Consider the following 17,784-nt stretch of genomic DNA (forward strand, 5'->3'; position numbering starts at 1 on the left):
GGACATACACATATTGGAAATGAAGAAGAATGGCTATCCTGAAAAAATTGAAAAAAATTAATGCAGTGAACATTGCATATAAGGTGGAGAGAGAGAGAGATATTGTCTACTCTTGGCAGAAGGGCTCTTTATGAAGTGCATGAATGCTGCATGTGCATCAAAATGTAGCAAGCCAGTCCTGTTGCGTTTTATTTTATTTTGGGGCCCTGCAGCTCATTCTGCTAAGTGGGCTTCTGTTCCAAAATTCTTCCCTCCCAGGTCCTAGGACAACCAATCAGGGAGCCTGGTATCCGTGGATCTGCCTGTTTTGAAGCCCACAAAGAACTAAACATTGTCATGCGCATAGCTGTCAAGTTTTCCCTTTTCTAGCAAGGAAGCCTATTCAGCATAAGGGAATTTCCCTTAAAAAAAAAGGGGGAGAACTTGACAGCTAAGGTCATGTGATGGCCACACCTAAGGATAAATTGCTGTTTATAGAGGCTTGTTTGCAAGGAAGGCTGCAGTAAGAGTGGGAGATTGTTGTTCCCCCTCCACCAACACAGACTGCTGCTCTTTTAAGAATCCTCCCCCTGACAAGTCCTTTGCTCCCTGAAACGCATTTGGGTCTGTTGTGGCATTGGTTTCCTCTGCATTTTTCTGTAAATCAGAAGCGATAGAGGAAAAAGGCACAGTTGAATGTGCAGGATATGCAAATAATCACAGTTTAACTATGCAAAGCATATTTGCTTCAGAGCAGCTCATTGGTTGCAAACCGACACAGGATAAAATGTGGTCATTGGATTTACAGAGACTACTGTAAAATTAATTAACCGCAAATTTCTCTCTCTCTCTCTCTCTCTCTCTCTCTCTCTCTTTCCCCCTGAGAGGTACATTTTGTACATTTCACACCTGTTAGGAGGAGCAGACAACATTTTCTTAGGAAGCTGCTGACATTAAAATTGATGAATCTGAGCACATTTTAAACACAGTTTAAAATAGGTGTGCAGGTGGTGGGGAATTTGGTCGTGATTCATAAGTTTTTTGTAAACAGCAGCGACATCAAAGTTGCTGTTTTACAGCACATATTTTTGGCTCGAGGAGGAGAGGAAAGCTACCTAGTCTGGCAATTGCAACTATCTTGGCCAAAAATAACCACGCCACTTTTTCATTTTTAATAGTGGCATCTGTTTTCCCTTTTAGACTCGCCTACTCGGAGAACAGCTTAATGCCAAAAGATTCCCCAGCACATGGTCTCTGGGGGCTCTGAGAGAGTCAGCCAACAGACTGCTACAAGTGAAGAAGGAATGCACTGGGGGATGTGAAATGGTAAATAAGGATACCACGTCTGCCCTAACATTTACTGTTGATTTATGTGCTGGTTTTCTAATTCAAACAACGCCATGCCGTTTGTCATTGCAAATGAGAATACGGGTATACTGTACCATGATGCCAACATCTTGACTGATCTCAAGCTGATTGCAGGCAATGGACCCTCCAACATTTCTCGGATGAAAATAGGGACGTCCTATTCCATAATGATGATAATAATAATAATAATAATAATAATAATAATAATGTTTTATTATTTATTCCCTGCCCAACTGACTGGGCTGCCCCAGCCACTCTGGGAGGCTTCCAACAGATATAAAAACATAATAAAACATTAAAGATTAAAACAAAACTTCCCTATACAGGGCTGCCTTCAGCTATCTTCTAAAGGTTGTATATTTACTTATCTCCTTGGCTCGGGGGGTCACATAACTCCTTTGAAAATAGAGTTGTCCTAAGGAAAAGCAGGACATTCCAGGATCAAATTAGAAACCAGGATGGCTTCTGTAAATCCGGGACTGTCCCTGGAAAATAGGGATACTTGGAGGGTCTGGACTTGGCTGCCATTTTGAATAGATGACCTTTACTCTATCTAAAGATGCTATTTAAAAAATTCCTTCAGTAGCACCTTAAAGACCAACTAAGTTTCTATTTTGGTATGAGCTTTCGTGTGCATGCACACTTCGTCAGATACCTGCATGCACACGAAAGCTCATACCAAAATAAAAACTTAGTTGGTCTTTAAGGTGCTACTAAAGGAATTTTTTTATTTTGCTTCGACTCAGACCAACACAGCTACCTACCTGTAACTAAAGATGCTATTATTGCTGGTATTTTATTTATTAAATCTCTATACCGCCCTTTCATCTGAGCATCATGGGGCAGTTTAGAAAATGAAAACACAAAAAGGAACAACAAAGTAACAAACAAAAACTATACCCACCCACAGTTTAAAAGACCATAGATCATTTATTTAGCCAAAGGCCTGGGAGAAGAGGAATGTTCTTGCCCGGCGCCTAAAGATATGTAACAAAGGTGCCTGGAGAGAGCACCTTGGAGAGAGCATTCCACAAGTGGGGAGCCACCACAGAAAAGGCCCTGTTCTTGCGTTGCCACCCTCTGGACGTTTTGTGGCGGAAGCACACCAAAAAGGACCTAAGATGATCATAACAAGATTGGGGGGTGGTTCTTATGGGGAGAGGTGGTTCTATTCATTTCAGCCTGTTGGACTTTAGGGCCCAGTTCAGCAGAATGAACAGAAGGCGTCCCAAACACGGCAGGGGTGGCTTAATGCCATTTTGACATAAGTGAAGTAATATATTGCCATCTAAAGTGGGCAGTCCCTGTAAGGTCATTCAGCCCAGAGACTAAATTACCTAAACTGCAACGCTGCTTCATATTTTCTCCTTAGGTACTACTATACATTTAAAGCACATTCAAACTGCTAGAGCACTAGATCAATAGAACACTTTAATCTACTTTAGTTGCACAAACCTACATTTCCAGTACGGTGATTGAACCACGAAATACTGACAGTCTGGAGGCAACCCCTAACTGTCTCAACATAAGGTTGTCTCAGCCTATATAATCATTGTTAAGCACAGGTTGGCTCATGCTCAGGAACAGATGCTGAAAAGGTGCATAATTTATTTTTCAAATCCCTAAATGGAGAGGAGGGGAGAGCCATGATTAGATTTGTATTGTGATGCTCCTATCATTTCCCTAAATCCCTCAATAAAACCATATTCTATTGTTATTCTTTTGGAAGAAGGAACCAATGATAGTATTTAGCAGAGATTGCATTCTTATCTTAGTGAATCCCCCCCCCAAAACCATGCCTTTGTTTGTTTCCCAAGTGTTTTGACAGGAAAACCTTAAAAACGGCTTGTCTCATCATTCTTACTCATCTAGTTATTGGGTTTTGGGGGGTTGTTTTTTTAAATGGTCTCCCCTGCTTGATTTTAAACAGCATCTTTCAACAGAAACCCTAAGTATTTTTTACAGCCAGGGCTTTTAAAAGCTCTGAGCTCTTGAGAATTTCCTTTTCCTGACAGTTATGTTAATGATGCCATTTTAAATAGCTCACTAATTTTGTTTACAAAGGCACATACTGTAACGTCAGCTTCCCGGTTTAATATCTTCCAATATCATCATTGTACTGATCTGCTCAATTACCCTGCTTAAGTATGTTCTCTTTGTCTGCAAACGCAGCTCAGCCCACACGTTTTGCGGCACATGCCAAGGAGAAGCAAGCAAATGTTTCTTTTTTCCCTTTTAGAATAATGAAGTCTGGGGGGAATAGGCCAAAAGCTGTCATCTGAAATACAGGGCTGCAGAATCAATGGCAGAAAATAGGATTTGTTTAAAAAGAAAAAAGAGGGAAAGGGCATACAAGCACACACCCACACAAGTGAGTGTACAAAGATGGGCTAAGCAGCTTTAAAATAATATATTTCCCAGTAGTCACCAGACTGCAATCCCATCCTGTTGGATGTTTAAAGGTAAAAATGTTGAGTGATGTTGTTTCTCCAAGGCTGAATCTACACACACATATAAAAAACACTGTGAAAATGCTTTTTTTAAAAAAAAAACGTTTAAAAATATATATGAAATTTGTCGTTAGCCCACCAGCGCCATCTAGTGTCACATTTGTATAATGCACTTAAAATTTTATATTTGCAGCTGTATAGCGGAGTCCCAAGTTAGGTTAGATCCTTGTTTAGGGAAGAAAATGATTGAATTATTAGATTCTGTCTGCTTTGTAAGCAGCAGTTTTATGTTGTGAATTGCCCTGAGATTTATGGATGAAGGTCGGTATACAAATTTAAATACTAATACTAATATACTAATACTAATAATACCTGTCTGGGGACATGATTCATGCCCTTGTATGAAGAGTGTATAATGTTCAAAAAAGATCTTAGGGAAAACATGGAAAGGTGCCATGTATCAAGTCAGACTATTGGTTCATCCAGTTCAGTACCATCTTCTTTGAAGATGGTTGTGGTCCTTCTGGGTTGTTCTCAACCCTGCCTGGAGAGGCCAGGGCATAAACCTGCATTTTGCATACAAAGTACGCAGCAGAGCTGCTGTGATTTTCCAAAGGCACCTAGCTGCCATTGATGAGCAGAATTGAACGGAGTGGGTCACTTGAGGCTGCTGCTGAAAACATCGCACAAATATCTCATGCTCCATAACATTCTGGCTTGTATAAAGCTCATATTGCAGCCTTGAAGTGTGTTAAACAAGACTTTGAAATGTATTTCCAGAATTCCTTGCCACAGCCATAGCTCACCCGACCTTTATTTAAAACCTCTGTATATAATACCCTATTTCCCCACGTACCACTTCTGTTCTCTCTCATTGGTCTCACCTGCCTCAGATAGTGAAGTTAGCAGGTGAGAGCTGATATCTAAGAAACCTGGGACCTTCCACCTCGGAGCCTCTCTCTTCAAAGAAGGACAGTTGTGAGGGGAACAAGGCTATATAATCTGCATATGCAGGTTTCAGAGTCTTTATGATATCAGTCGCAGACCAATACCCTCCTTGTTCCCACATCTATTGGCATGGTTATAACACACACACCCCGGACACCTCTAACCAGGTGTTTAAGGCGATAACAGAAATCACTGGGTTAAAGCTGACCAAAAGTCCAGAAGTAGCATTATTATCAACTTACGATGGGGTGGAAGGTTTGCAGGCTATGAAGGACTTGCTCACAAATTCATTGACAGATGCACAAATTATTATAGCTAGGAATTGTAAGGGGCAAGCAGAATATAAAATGGAAGAATGGTATAAAGAGGTGTGGGATATAGCTATTAATGATAAATGAACATATGCCATTAAGGTAAGACAGGGAATATGCATGAGAAATGATTTTGAGGAGATATGGAGGGTGTTTGTAGAATTTGTACCGTTAAAACGGAAAGGGGTCAAACCATCGCAATGTTGAAATTTTGGGAGGTTGGATAGTAACAATGGAATGGTCTCGGTGGTGGAGTGCACAATTTTAATTTTTAAAAAAATGATTATTACTTTGTTAAAATAAAATTAAAGAAGAAGAACATAAGCAGACACTGTTCATTCTATGCTGCTATTTCCAAAACACGCCTTGCTGCTGCTGACGGCCTTGTACCTTGGCCAAACCCAAAGGCATCTTCTTGGCCTTAAGGATCATTCTGCAGCAATCATTCAGGGAAAAATCCCTCGTTCTGTAATTCTCACATGTAGAGGGCAAATGCACCCACCAAAAGCATCCAGAACATATATTAGGGGAAACAGAAATCAAGTGCAAGCTGGGCATCTATGCTAATGAGAGAAAGCAACAAAGACACAAGCGAGCTTTTCACCATAGGCAATGCAAGGCAATATCAAAAGGAAAGGAAATAAAAGAGCACAGCAGAGGACAGAGATGCTTGCGGAGGATGGTTGAGAATAGGAACAGGCAATCAAAACAAGCAGCTAAGACGGCAGCCGTACATGTTCCCACCGTCTGAAAGCACCTCATATCAGCAATAAGAATAAAGAGCTAATTTGTTGGAACTTTATACAAAAAGCTGCCACAGTCTGATCAAACCATCCAGTGCTGATTATCAGGTAGGAGAGTTTCCGTGGAAGACCAGAGAGGTTATGTGTGATGATTATAATTGTGTTCAGATCTGGTGGTTCCTTGTTTTCCACTTACGTTTTGCAATCCAAAGGTAGCTTTTTCAGGAAAACGTGCAAGCAAAACCGATTAACTGTGAGCGTTTCATATAGCAGGCCTTACAAGCTGACCTTTTTCAATTGTCAACTCTCATAAATGCAGATTCCCTTGCTGCCAAACGAGCAAGTAATAAAATGCCGCCAGATTATATCATTCCTTCTCTTTCTGATGTTTGGGCGGTGAGCTCATGGCTTAGGAAGCTGAAACTTCCCAAGAGAAGCATTTAGCAAGATCGAAGGACCCCTAGATTCTTAAAAGTACAAAAACGTAAAACAGGGGAAGCATTTAATCCCCATTTAATCCATCTTGTGAGGTAGGTTAGGCTGAGAGGCATTGACTTGCCCAAGGTCAGCTTCATGGCTGAGTGGGGATTTAAACCCTGGTCTCGCAGATCCAAGTCCAACACTCTAACCACCACACCAGCTCTAGCTCTGCGGGAAGTGAAGCAGTGTGACTGCCTCAAAACTTTTGTGGACACAAATAATTTAGAACAGGCATAGGCAAACTCGGCCTTCCAGGTGTTTTGGGACTATAACTCCCTGACCCCTGGTCATGTTAGCTAGGGATGATGGGAGTTGTAGTCCCAAAACATCTGGAGGGCCGAGTTTGCCTATCCCTGCATTAGAAAACGAGGTCAAATGTGACTGCCCCACTAGCATCAAGAGCCCAAATCATAATGGATGTGGAATAAAGAGGAAGCCTGTGTGTGTGTGTGTGTGTGTGTGTGTGTGTGTGTGTGTGTAGAATTCAGTGATATTTTTGTAGAAAAAGAGGTGCCGAATCTCACCGTGAACATTTCCCTCGTTCTCATAGAATGGCAATGGTGTCCACCTGAAAGGTGCCGGAACTGAGTTCCGCCTGAAAAAAAGCCCTGGAGATGTATTTCAATATGAGTAGGAAAATGAGAGTACCTTCTAAACATTTTTTAGGAAAAAAGCACTGGATGTACCTGTTCTTACACAAGGGGTTAATGGAGGGAATGTTTTCTGTCTATGATGAACTCCCGGAGCCTAGGAGTTGGGCTGTATCCTTTAATGTTAAAGCTACCGGACTGGGATCTATGGTTATGGCTAGCATGCCTTCCTTGATTTCATTCCAGGAGCTGATTAACCGGACTTTTCAATGTTTTCAGGGAGTTACTAAAGCTACAAAATGTAGGATGCTTGTTTTATGGTTTTATGATTTATTGAGATGACCTGCCAGTTCCAGTCTCATAAAGTGAGCATGCAACTATTTCTTGCTTCAGGAAAGGAATGGAATGCACAAGAAGGCAGCAGCATGCTTGAGAACATTTCCAATATAATTTTCGTTTTGAGTGACAGTCTGCTGCGAACCATCACATTATAATCCTCGCCTACAGACTGGGATGAGTTACTGTCACTTTCTTTAGGTGTCACTGTTTGGAATGGCATTGCTTACGCCTCGTCCAAATCAAAAAGCAAATTGTTTCGGATAGTTTGATAAAGACCTTTCTAGGGATTGCGTTCGGTTTCCAAAGTGCCGGGAATCAATTTAATCCTGTGAAAATATCAGTATTTCACATTCTACCCATGCGAATAAAGCAGAATGCCTCTGACTAATGGCTGATGTAACTCTTCTCAAGGGTCTATGATGTGGTGAAATGCCAGAATAACAGCATGTCACCCAATTGACCCTGAAGCTTCCAGCTGTCCTGGGGGACATTAAGGGAATTTATAGTTTATATCAGTGTTATGGGAGAAACATGTCACATTAATTTAGACCGAGGGAGGTTGATCTCTGCAAATAACCTGGGGAATGACTTCGTCCTGAAGCAAGAAGGCGGCATCTGCTGAAATTTCCATTTTCCAGTCCCTCAAAGCTGGCTACCTCCAACCTGTTTGCGTATTGTGTGAATTCTTTGCTGCTTATGCAAATAAAGTGGAAGTCTGAAGAATTTCTTTTATTTATTTAACACATTTCTAGCCTGCCCTACAGGGAGGACCCTCACAACAGAAAGATCTGCGGCTTTTACAAGGCCAGTCCTACCAGCTGCAGAAGATGATGGTGATTAATTCCAGCTGTTTTCGATCTGAGTCCCTGCTTACAACATCTGAAACGGGGTCCTAATTCTGCATCCTCATAGGTGGGAACTTGGGGGTGTAATCCACTGGAGCAGTCAAGTACAACATTACCTGTTTTGCTAGAGTGGATATCTAGGACATGTAGGAGATGTTGGTCCAGCCAGGCGAACTTCCTGTTACACCTGGCTGGAGCATCCTTCCTTTGCATGTCACTAGTAGGTGGGCGTGACCTTTCCAGACCTGCTAAAAGGCCGAGTCACGTAGCCATCTTCCCTTTCTCCTTTTTCTGTTTCACCTGGATTGCACTGTCCAGCAGTCCCTGGTAATCTCCCATATGGGGTAAACCTATGTGTACATATTTGTAACATCAAGTCATAAGCCTGCCTTCAGGGATCACACTGTGCTCTGCCTGATTGTGAGTAAAACTTTTTGTTACTTATGAACAGTGCTTTTTTCTTTTTAAACAAAATGCTTAGGGGTACTCTCATTTTCCTACTCATGGAAATACTGCCCCTCAATGAGGCTTATGAATAAGACTGTTGTGTTTTTATTCTTTTATGAGGGAATCAAAGGGGTCTTACCAGGAACATACTGCAATCTGGGCAAGCCAGATTGGATTGCTTATTATCTTAAGAGATTCTGCTATATGAATAAACTTGCTAGTGCATGATAGGAAGGATAATATTAATCAATATATCCTCTCCTGTTACCCACAACGTTTCCACAGGAACATAGGGTGCAGTAGGGTGGTCCTTCATACCTACCTACCTCCCAGGGTGATTATGCAGACCACCCTAAATTCCATGGAGGGAGGCCAGGATGATGTTGGTATAATATATTCCAAAGCTGAGCCTTTTTTGGGTAGAGCTCATTGGCAGATCATGCCCTGTGCATGCAAAACGTCCCCAATTCAATCCCTGGTTTCTCCAGGTACAGGTGGGGAAGATCCCTGTCTGAAATCCTGGACAGCTGCTGCCGGTCAATACCAGACCCTCCAAGTGTCCCTACTTTCCAGAGATTGTCCCAGATTTACAGAAGCAGTCCCGGTTTCTGATTTGATCCTGGAATGTCCTGCTTTTCCTTAGGACGTCTCTATTTTCATCGGAGAAATGTCAGAGGCTATGGAGTCATGCGACCCTCGAGCCAAGGAGAAAACTATACAACTTTTAGAAGACATCTGAAGGCAGTCCAGTACTGTATAGGTATTTTTTTTAAAAAATGCTTAATGTTGTATTATGTTTTTATAAATGTTGGAAGCCCACCCATCGTGGCTGGGGCAGCCTACTCAGATGGGTGAGGTGATGATGATGATGATGATGATTAAATAAGATGCCTCTCTTTACATTGGAGAAATGTTGGAGGGTATGCAATGCTGTGTAGACAGCACCAACATAAAAGGCACCTGTCAATGTGTCCTAGCACCAGAACAAATACTGCTGGAAGTAAGTAGGCTGTATATTTAAGACAGGAAGTTTCTATTTAATAGTGTCAATAAAACAAAAGCCTATGTTACTCATTCACATCCTGGTAGGCATGAATGTTGAGAGCAATTAAGAAGAAGAAAAATACCTAGCTGCTTCCTGTATCTTCCTATGGAGAATTAAAAAAGAAAAAAGAAACAGACCTCTACATGGATTTAAAAATAATTCTAAAATGGCTTCCCCCACCAGGCAATTGTGACAATTCAATGCAATACTCTCCTTTCTTCCACCCTGCCCTCATCTCCCTCTCCACTTGTGCTGTATTTTGCAAGGGATAAGAATAGAATCATTAAGGCACTGTTTGGTATAATCTTAACCTCCTACACGTGGATTGTTTGCCTCTTTTCACCCCCACATAAATGCTAGGTCTTGTTTCTAAAACTGTGAATCAATTGTTGGAGCTGGAGTCATTGACAACTCCCAGCCTCTGTTCTGTGCCATGGAGACTGGTATGCCCCTTATGTAGTTCCACAGACACATGTGAGTTGGCCAGCAGGCTGCCCTCCCGAGAGTTTTGGACTACAACTTCCATCAGACCCAGCTAATATGACTAATCGTCAGGGGTGATGAGAGTTTTAGTCCTCAACAACTGCCAGGTACCACATTGGTTACGCCTAGTGTGGTCCTTGAGGCAGAAATGGGAGTCAAGCACCATCTTGAGGACCACGCCTGCCACAGAGAATCCTTTGGAAGGGGTCCCACAGGCAGTCTATTCCAAACCTTTTACTCTAGGGCAGTGGCATAGCGTGGGTTTCCAGTGACCCGGGCTGGGTGGAGGCAGGGGAGCAGACGAAGTAGGCCTAACAGTGTCTGTGTCACCCAGGAGATCACAGCTGCAGAAATAAGAAAAGAAGAGTCGTTCCGTTGTCTGGAGAGGTCACTTCCTGCTTCGCACAGAGAAGCTGTTTTCAACGGAGCCCAGCAACAGAAGCATGCAGCTGTATTGAGTGAGTATCAGGTGTTGAAATGTTGTGCTCCCTAACCAGTTTGTGCCTGGGGCAACTGCCCCTGTGCCTCCCCCATGCTACTTCACTGCTGTAGGGCAGGATCGTTTCCTCCAATATCTGACGGTAGTAATTAGGGCGGAGAGAGAGAGAGAATCGGTCCACGCCAAAAGCCATTGTGCTGTACGGACTGAAAATTACCAGAACGGTAAGCAGGCACAATCTAATATGCTTATTTCTAAGAAGTGCCGTTGCAAATGATGATTTTTAAATGGTTATAAACTAAGCTTCTAACGGAGACAGAGACATCTAATCCAAATTCAGGATATTCATTACTAAACATTTCCATCTGTCCCGCCCCGTTTAGTGGCAGCTCTAGTGAATCCTGTCTCGGTTAATGCTCTTTCGTTCTCATCTATTTTCTGTGATTCCAAGAAGCTGTGACGAAACAATAACCGGTGGGTGGCAGTTAACAGTAGAGTATCCCTGCACTCTGGCTGACAAGGCGCTTTGACTACAGTATAATTTAAAATAATTATTGGCAGCTAAAAGCTGTGAGAGGACAGGGGAGGAGTTGCCGGAAACCACAGCCCTGCCCTGATTATTGCAAAGCTGCATTGCATTTGCATCCCTCTCCATTTCCTCACGTCAGAGCAAAGTAATGCTAAGGGATCCATGGAACTCTTTATTGTGGAATCTGCCAGCCAACTTGTCCAAATCGTTGCAAAGAGTAATAAAGGTAAAGGGACCCCTGACCATTAGGTCCAGTCACGGATGACTCTGGGGTTGCGGCGCTCATCTCGTTCTATAGGTCAAGGGAGCCGGTGTTTGTCCGCAGGCAGCTTCCAGGTCATGTGGCCAGCATGACAAAGCTGCTTCTGGCGAACCAGAGCAGCGCACGGAAACACCGTTTTCCTTCCCGCCGGAGCGGTACCTATTTATCTACTTGCACTGCGTGCTTTCGAAACTGCTAGGTTGGCAGGAGCAGGGACCGAGCAACGGGAGCTCACCCCGTCGCGGGGATTCAAACCGCCGACCTTCTGATCGACAAGCCCTAGGCTCTGTAATTTAACCCACAGCACCACTTAAACATAAAAACATCTCTGAAATATCCCGTGATACAAACAAACACTGCTATTCCTTATAAAAAAAAGGGAGAAAATAAGGGGCGGGGGATTTTGCCCTTTGAGATACATATATATTTGATCCCGATGAATAATGATGCTGGAAAAGGCAATCCATCTTTATTTGAAAATAGTTGCCTGCTTGCTATTTCTTCGATGAAGCTGATGTTCACTTTTCTTCTTGCCCCAAGAAATAATAGGTCAAGATTTTCATTGAATGTGGCATGCGCTGTGATAAGACATAGTTTTTCCACATGTATCTATGTTACGCCTAGGCAGTACCTGAGGCATATTAGACAGTTAGAAAGAATTGGTTAGACTAGGTTTAAAGTCAAAGAGTTCAAGAGAAGCAGAGAAGAGGGTGCTGGATACTGACACCCCCCATGCAGCTTCTGTTGGAAAAGGGGTGTGGTTTAAGCAGCCTGGTTGCCCCGCCCCTTCCCATGGGGCGCAGCAAGCTTTTGGGGGGTCTGGGGGGATGCAATGCCAGTGGAATGATGGAGGGGGAGATAGCAGGCAGGGAAGCTGCTGGGCAGGTGGGGGAGAGAGAGAGACCCTCCCTCCCAAAAAATGAAGGGAGGTGGGTGTGCAGCTGAGGTCCCTCCCCCCTCCCATTTCAAGTTTTCTGAATAGCAATATGAATACTGTAAACACATTTTACATTAACATTTTACCACTCCACTTCCCATGTTAATCATAATACAATACAATACAATACAATACAAATACCTTTATTGGCATTTCAAGTTAAGACATTTCAAAATGGCATGAGATACAAAGTCTTTCTTCTTCCTGTTTCCTGTTTCTGAGAGATTTGAATGGGGAAATCGTTTTGATTCCTCAATAATAAGAGGCAGTGGGGTGAGAGAGGCCAGGGCCATATCCACACCATTTAAAGCGCTATAAAGCCGCTTAAACACTCATGGCTTCTTCCCCCAGGAACCTGGGAGCTATAGTTTGAAAAGGGTGCCGAGAATTTGGTCAACTGTCTTCTCAAATGACTCCTAGGAGTTCTGTTCCTCCCAAGTGAGGATTGGTTCTTACATTCTCTTACGGCTACTTCACATGCTGCAGACCCTCCAAGTGTCCCTGTTTTACAGGGACAGTCCCGGTGCAGCAATTTCTAAACAAGGGGTTATGTAAGTTTTAAATGGAAGCCCAGTAATCTGGTTGCTCCATTTTTGAACAGTTGAAGTTTCTGAGTCGTCTTCAAGGATATAGAGCACATAACTCCATACACTCCATCATTCCTCCGATGAAAATACGGATGTCCTAAAGAAGAGAGGGACATTCCGAGATCCAATCAGAACCCAGGACAACTTCTGTAAATCTGGGATTGGCCCTGGGAAATAGAGACACTTGGAAGGGCTTCATTGCAATAGTCGAATCTGGAAATTACCAGCATGGCCAAGTTATGTCTGTGAGAAGGGGCCTGTGACTATGGCCCCCTCTTTCGCTACCCAATTTGTTCAGTTTAGTGTTTTGACACCTAGCATTGACAGGAACCTGTGACATCTTGGTGATGTCTGAAAGCACCTGCTCCCCCAGTTTAAAACTCTTCCCTCACATATGATTCCACTATTCATTAGGAAGGTTTTAAATATCTTTTTAACAGTGCCCACATAAAAGCCGTTGGGCGTGTATTTACCACCCACATTTTTTTAAAAAAAGAAAAGCAATTCTTTGAAGAGAAAGCACATATAACTTCAGTCAGTTTTAAGATCAAAATATATGTTTCAGAGAGACAGCTTTAAAAAGCCATCAGAGAGAATCAGTCACAGGAAAGCCATCGCGCCGAATGCGGTCACAAATCCTTTAAACCTATTTGCGGAAAAGAAGAATGCCGACTACAAGAACCAACTTTTGATATCCCATTTTCAGACAGCTGCCATCATCACAGATATGCACGGATACAACTGGAAAGGTTTCAAGTCTTGACAAGCAAGAGTTTGGCAGGGAATCCGAACACGAATGCATTCAGACTGCTGTGATGGGCTTCCATTTTTACGTATGTCATTTATACGCTACGTATTGGAGCCTGCAATGAGGGAGACCCAGGGACCCTGGGCAGGAAAATATGCGCTCCTGGGTCACATCTACACCACACATTTAAAGCACGTGGTTTCCCCCAAAGAATCCTGGGAACTATAGTTTACCCATCAACGCTACGGCACCCAGCACACTTAACAAACCGCAGTTCCCAATATGTTTTTGAGGAGCATGTATGGTGTAGCTGTGACCCTGGTTTGAATATTGGTATATCTGCTGGCAGCCTCAATCTGGCCCTGACTGTCAGGGACCGACTAGACCATGGGTAGGCAAACTAAGGTCTGGGTGCCGAATCCGGCCCAATCACCTTCCAAATCCGGGCCACAGATGGTCTGGGAATCAGCATCTGTGCTTTTATTTAGAATGCATCTCTGGGGCATAGAAATTCGTTCATTTTTTCCCTTCAAAATATAGTCCAGTCCCCCCAAAAGGTCTGAAGGACCCCCTGCTGAAAACGTTTGCTGACCCCTGGACTAGACACTGAGAAGTGGTGGCTGGATAATGAGTTGTGGGCACCAGCAGAAGGTGGAGTTGGAGACTGACTCGGAAGAAGGGATCCGTGATCTGGGGAGCATGTAACAGCCAGGAGATGAGAAGCAGAGGCAGGAGAAGCTGCAGAATCAGAGAGTGAAGAACAGGTGCAGAAGGAGAGAGGTCAGGCTGGTGTAGTAGCATCAAGGGCTTCCACCAGGACCAGAAGAGGAGTGAAGAGGGAGGAGCAGAAGCAGGTTATCTGCAGGCCTAGTCTTCACCTGCTTGTGCACAGCTTGAGTGGGGGAGAGACATAAGATGAGGCCGGTTGCACACCTAGGAGTAGCTGAGAGACGTAGGACTGATGGACATCAATCTTCCTAACTGTCAGGATGCTGTCAGCAGCTCCTGGCTAGTTGCCCAGGAAAGACAGAGGAAAGTTTCTTACCGTCCTTTTTTTATTTCAATCTTTACATAGAGAGGCTTTGGAACCCAGCCTCTTGAATAATGACGTTGTCCCGAGTGACTCTCCACACTTCCTCTCTCCCATTTCCTCATTTGTCGCTTCTACAGGTGCTGCTATGTGCCCTCTGAGCTCTTTGCTCTCCTACTTTTAAGGCTCACCAGGTTCTCAGAGATGGAGGGTCTGGAATGCTTTCTAAAGACAGCATGTCCATCAGCTTTCACCCCCCTGGTGCGTCTTTCTCCCCCTCTCCCCTCATTTCCCAACTTTTCCCCTCATCTGCCTCTGCGCTGTGACCTCCCACAGACCCCTGTTGTAAATGTATACTGTCTTCCTCTTCTCCCCCCCCCCCGGGGGGGGGACTCTTCCCAGTCCCTGACACTATCTTGCAGTGCTTTTCTACAGCCGGAACTCGCTGGAATCAGTTCTTGCACCTCTCAGGTGGTGCCATTGCCATTCTAAGAGAACAAGGGAGGCCTTCATGACAAGCACTGGCATCTCTTTTCCTAGAAAAAAAAATAGCCCTGCTGACTTGTATCCATACTTTTGACAACATAAGAGTTAATTCCTCACTCTGGAAATCCACTGCCTGACTGGGCCCTGACGTATTTTGGTGAGAGGAAGACTGTTGCGTTAGCCACTTTGCACGTTAAACTTGCAAGCCGTGGCAGTGAGTAGAAGGTACAGTAGGCTCTCGCTCAACATTTGAAGTTACCTGAAACCGAGGCAACTACATAAGGAAGTGTACTTCACACTTTGAGAAGCGTAGACCTGAGGGATTCGCAGGCAGAGAGGAGCCTTTGTTACACTCCCAGAGAATGTAGCTTTAAAGATAAACACGAGAAGGAAAAGAAAGTACTTTCTGGAAGAGTCAACAAAAAGGATCGATGCAAGGCTGAACTGAGAGGAGTTGTCTAAGGGGAAAGCAGGTCCGCAGGAACAGTACTCCCTTGACCCTAATGGCAATTTCATTTGTTCCAGGGCTTGCCTGGAAACAAAACAAACCAGCAGTCTAAAATGCCATGTACTTGGGGTTAAGTGTAATCCCTAATTGCTCCCATTTTTCAGCAGAACACAGAAAGCCTAGAATCTTTCTCGGGGGGCTTTTGAACCGACACAGTCTGTTTTTCTTTGTTGCTTCATAAAATAAGGAGTCCCCTTCATGGATCAATGCCTTGTCGTGGCGAAGGGGCTTGAATAACTCAGAGAAGCTATGAGCTATGCCATGCAGGGCCACCCAAGATGGACAGGTCATAGTGGAGAGTTTTGACTAAACGTGATCCACCTGGAGAAGGAACTGGCAAGCCACTCCAGTATCCCTGCCAAGAAAACTCCATGGACAAAGACAACAGGCATATAAAAGTTATGACGCTGGAAGATGAGCCCCTCAGGTCGGAAGGCGTCCAACATGCTACTGAGGAAGAGCGGAGGACAAGTACAAGTAGATTCAGAGCTGATGAAGCGGCTGGGCCAAAGCCGAAAGGACGCTCAGTTGCGGATATGCCTGGAAGCGAAAGGAAAGTCCGATGCTGTAAAGAAAAATATTGCATAGTATTACCATAATCAAGGACAAAAGTGGTAAGGACCTAACAGAAGCAGAAGACATCAAGAAGAGGTGGCAAGAATACACAGAGGAATTATACCAGAAAGATATGGAGGTCTCGTACACCCCAGGTAGTGTGGTTGCTGACCTTGAGCCAGACATCTTGGAGAGTGAAGTCAAATGGGCCTTAGAAAGCACTGCTAATAACAAGGCCAGTGGAAGTGATGATATTCCAGCTGAACTATTTAAAATTTTAAAAGATGATGCTGTTAAGGTGCTACACCCAATATGCCAGCAAGTTTGGAAAACTCAGCAATGGCCAGAGGATTGGAGAAGATCAGTCTACATCCCAATTCCAAAGAAGGGCAGTGCCAAAGAATGCTCCAACTACCGCACAATTGCCCTCATTTCACACGCTAGCAAGGTTATGCTTAAAATTCTACAAGGCAGGCTTAGGCAGTATGTGGACCGAGAATGTGTATGTGTGCAAGCTGGATTTCGAAAGGGCAGAGGAACCAGAGACCAAATAGCAAACATGCGCTGGATTATGGAGAAAGCTAGAGAGTTCCAGAAAAACGTCTACTTCTGCTTCATTGACTATGCAAAAGCCTTTGACTGTGTCGACCACAGCAAACTATGGCAAGTTCTTAAAGAAATGGGAGTGCCTGATCACCTCATCTGTCTCCTTAGAAATCTCTACGTGGGACAAGAAGCTACAGTTAGAACTGGATATGGAACAACTGATTGGTTCAAAATTGGGAAAGGAGTACGACAAGGTTGTATATTGTCTCCCTGCTTATTTAACTTATATGCAGAATTCATCATGCGAAAGGCTGGACTAGATGAATCCCAAGCAGGAATTAAGATTGCCGGAAGAAATATCAACAACCTCAGATGACACAACCTTGATGGCAGAAAGTGAGGAGGAATTAAAGAACCTTTTAATGAGGGTGAAAGAGGAGAGCGCAAAATATGGTCTGAAGCTCAACATCAAAAAAACCAAGATCATGGCCACTGGTCCCATCACCTCCTGGCAAATAGAAGGGGAAGAAATGGAGGCAGTGAGAGATTTTACTTTCTTGGGCTCCTTGATCACTGCAGATGGTGACAGCAGTCACGAAATTAAAAGACGCCTGCTTCTTGGGAGAAGTGATGTATGGAAGTGAGAGCTGGACCATAAAGAAGGCTGATCGCCGAAGAATTGATGCTTTTGAATTATGGTGCTGGAGGAGACTCTTGAGAGTCCCATGGACTGCTAGAAGATCAAACCTATCAATTCTTAAGGAAATCAGCCCTGAGTGCTCCCTGGAAGGACAGATCGTGAAGCTGAGGCTCCAATACTTTGGCCACCTCATGAGAAGAGAAGAATCCTTGGAAAAGACCCTGATGTTGGGAAAGATTGAGGGCACTAGGAGAAGGGGACGACAGAGGACAAGATGGTTGGACAGTGTTCTCGAAGCTACGAACATGAGTTTGACCAAACTACGGGAGGCAGTGGAAGACAGGAGTGCCTGGCGTGCTATGGTCCATGGAGTCACGAAGAGTCGGACACGACTAAACGACTAAACAACAACAAAATAAGGAGTGTGACCAAAATTCTCTTCTCCTTAGAGGCTAAATAGAATTCATCGCTGTTTGGAATATGTCTACA

The sequence above is a fragment of the Zootoca vivipara genome, chromosome 10, assembly GCF_963506605.1.
Source record: "Zootoca vivipara chromosome 10, rZooViv1.1, whole genome shotgun sequence".
NCBI lineage: Eukaryota > Metazoa > Chordata > Lepidosauria > Squamata > Lacertidae > Zootoca > Zootoca vivipara.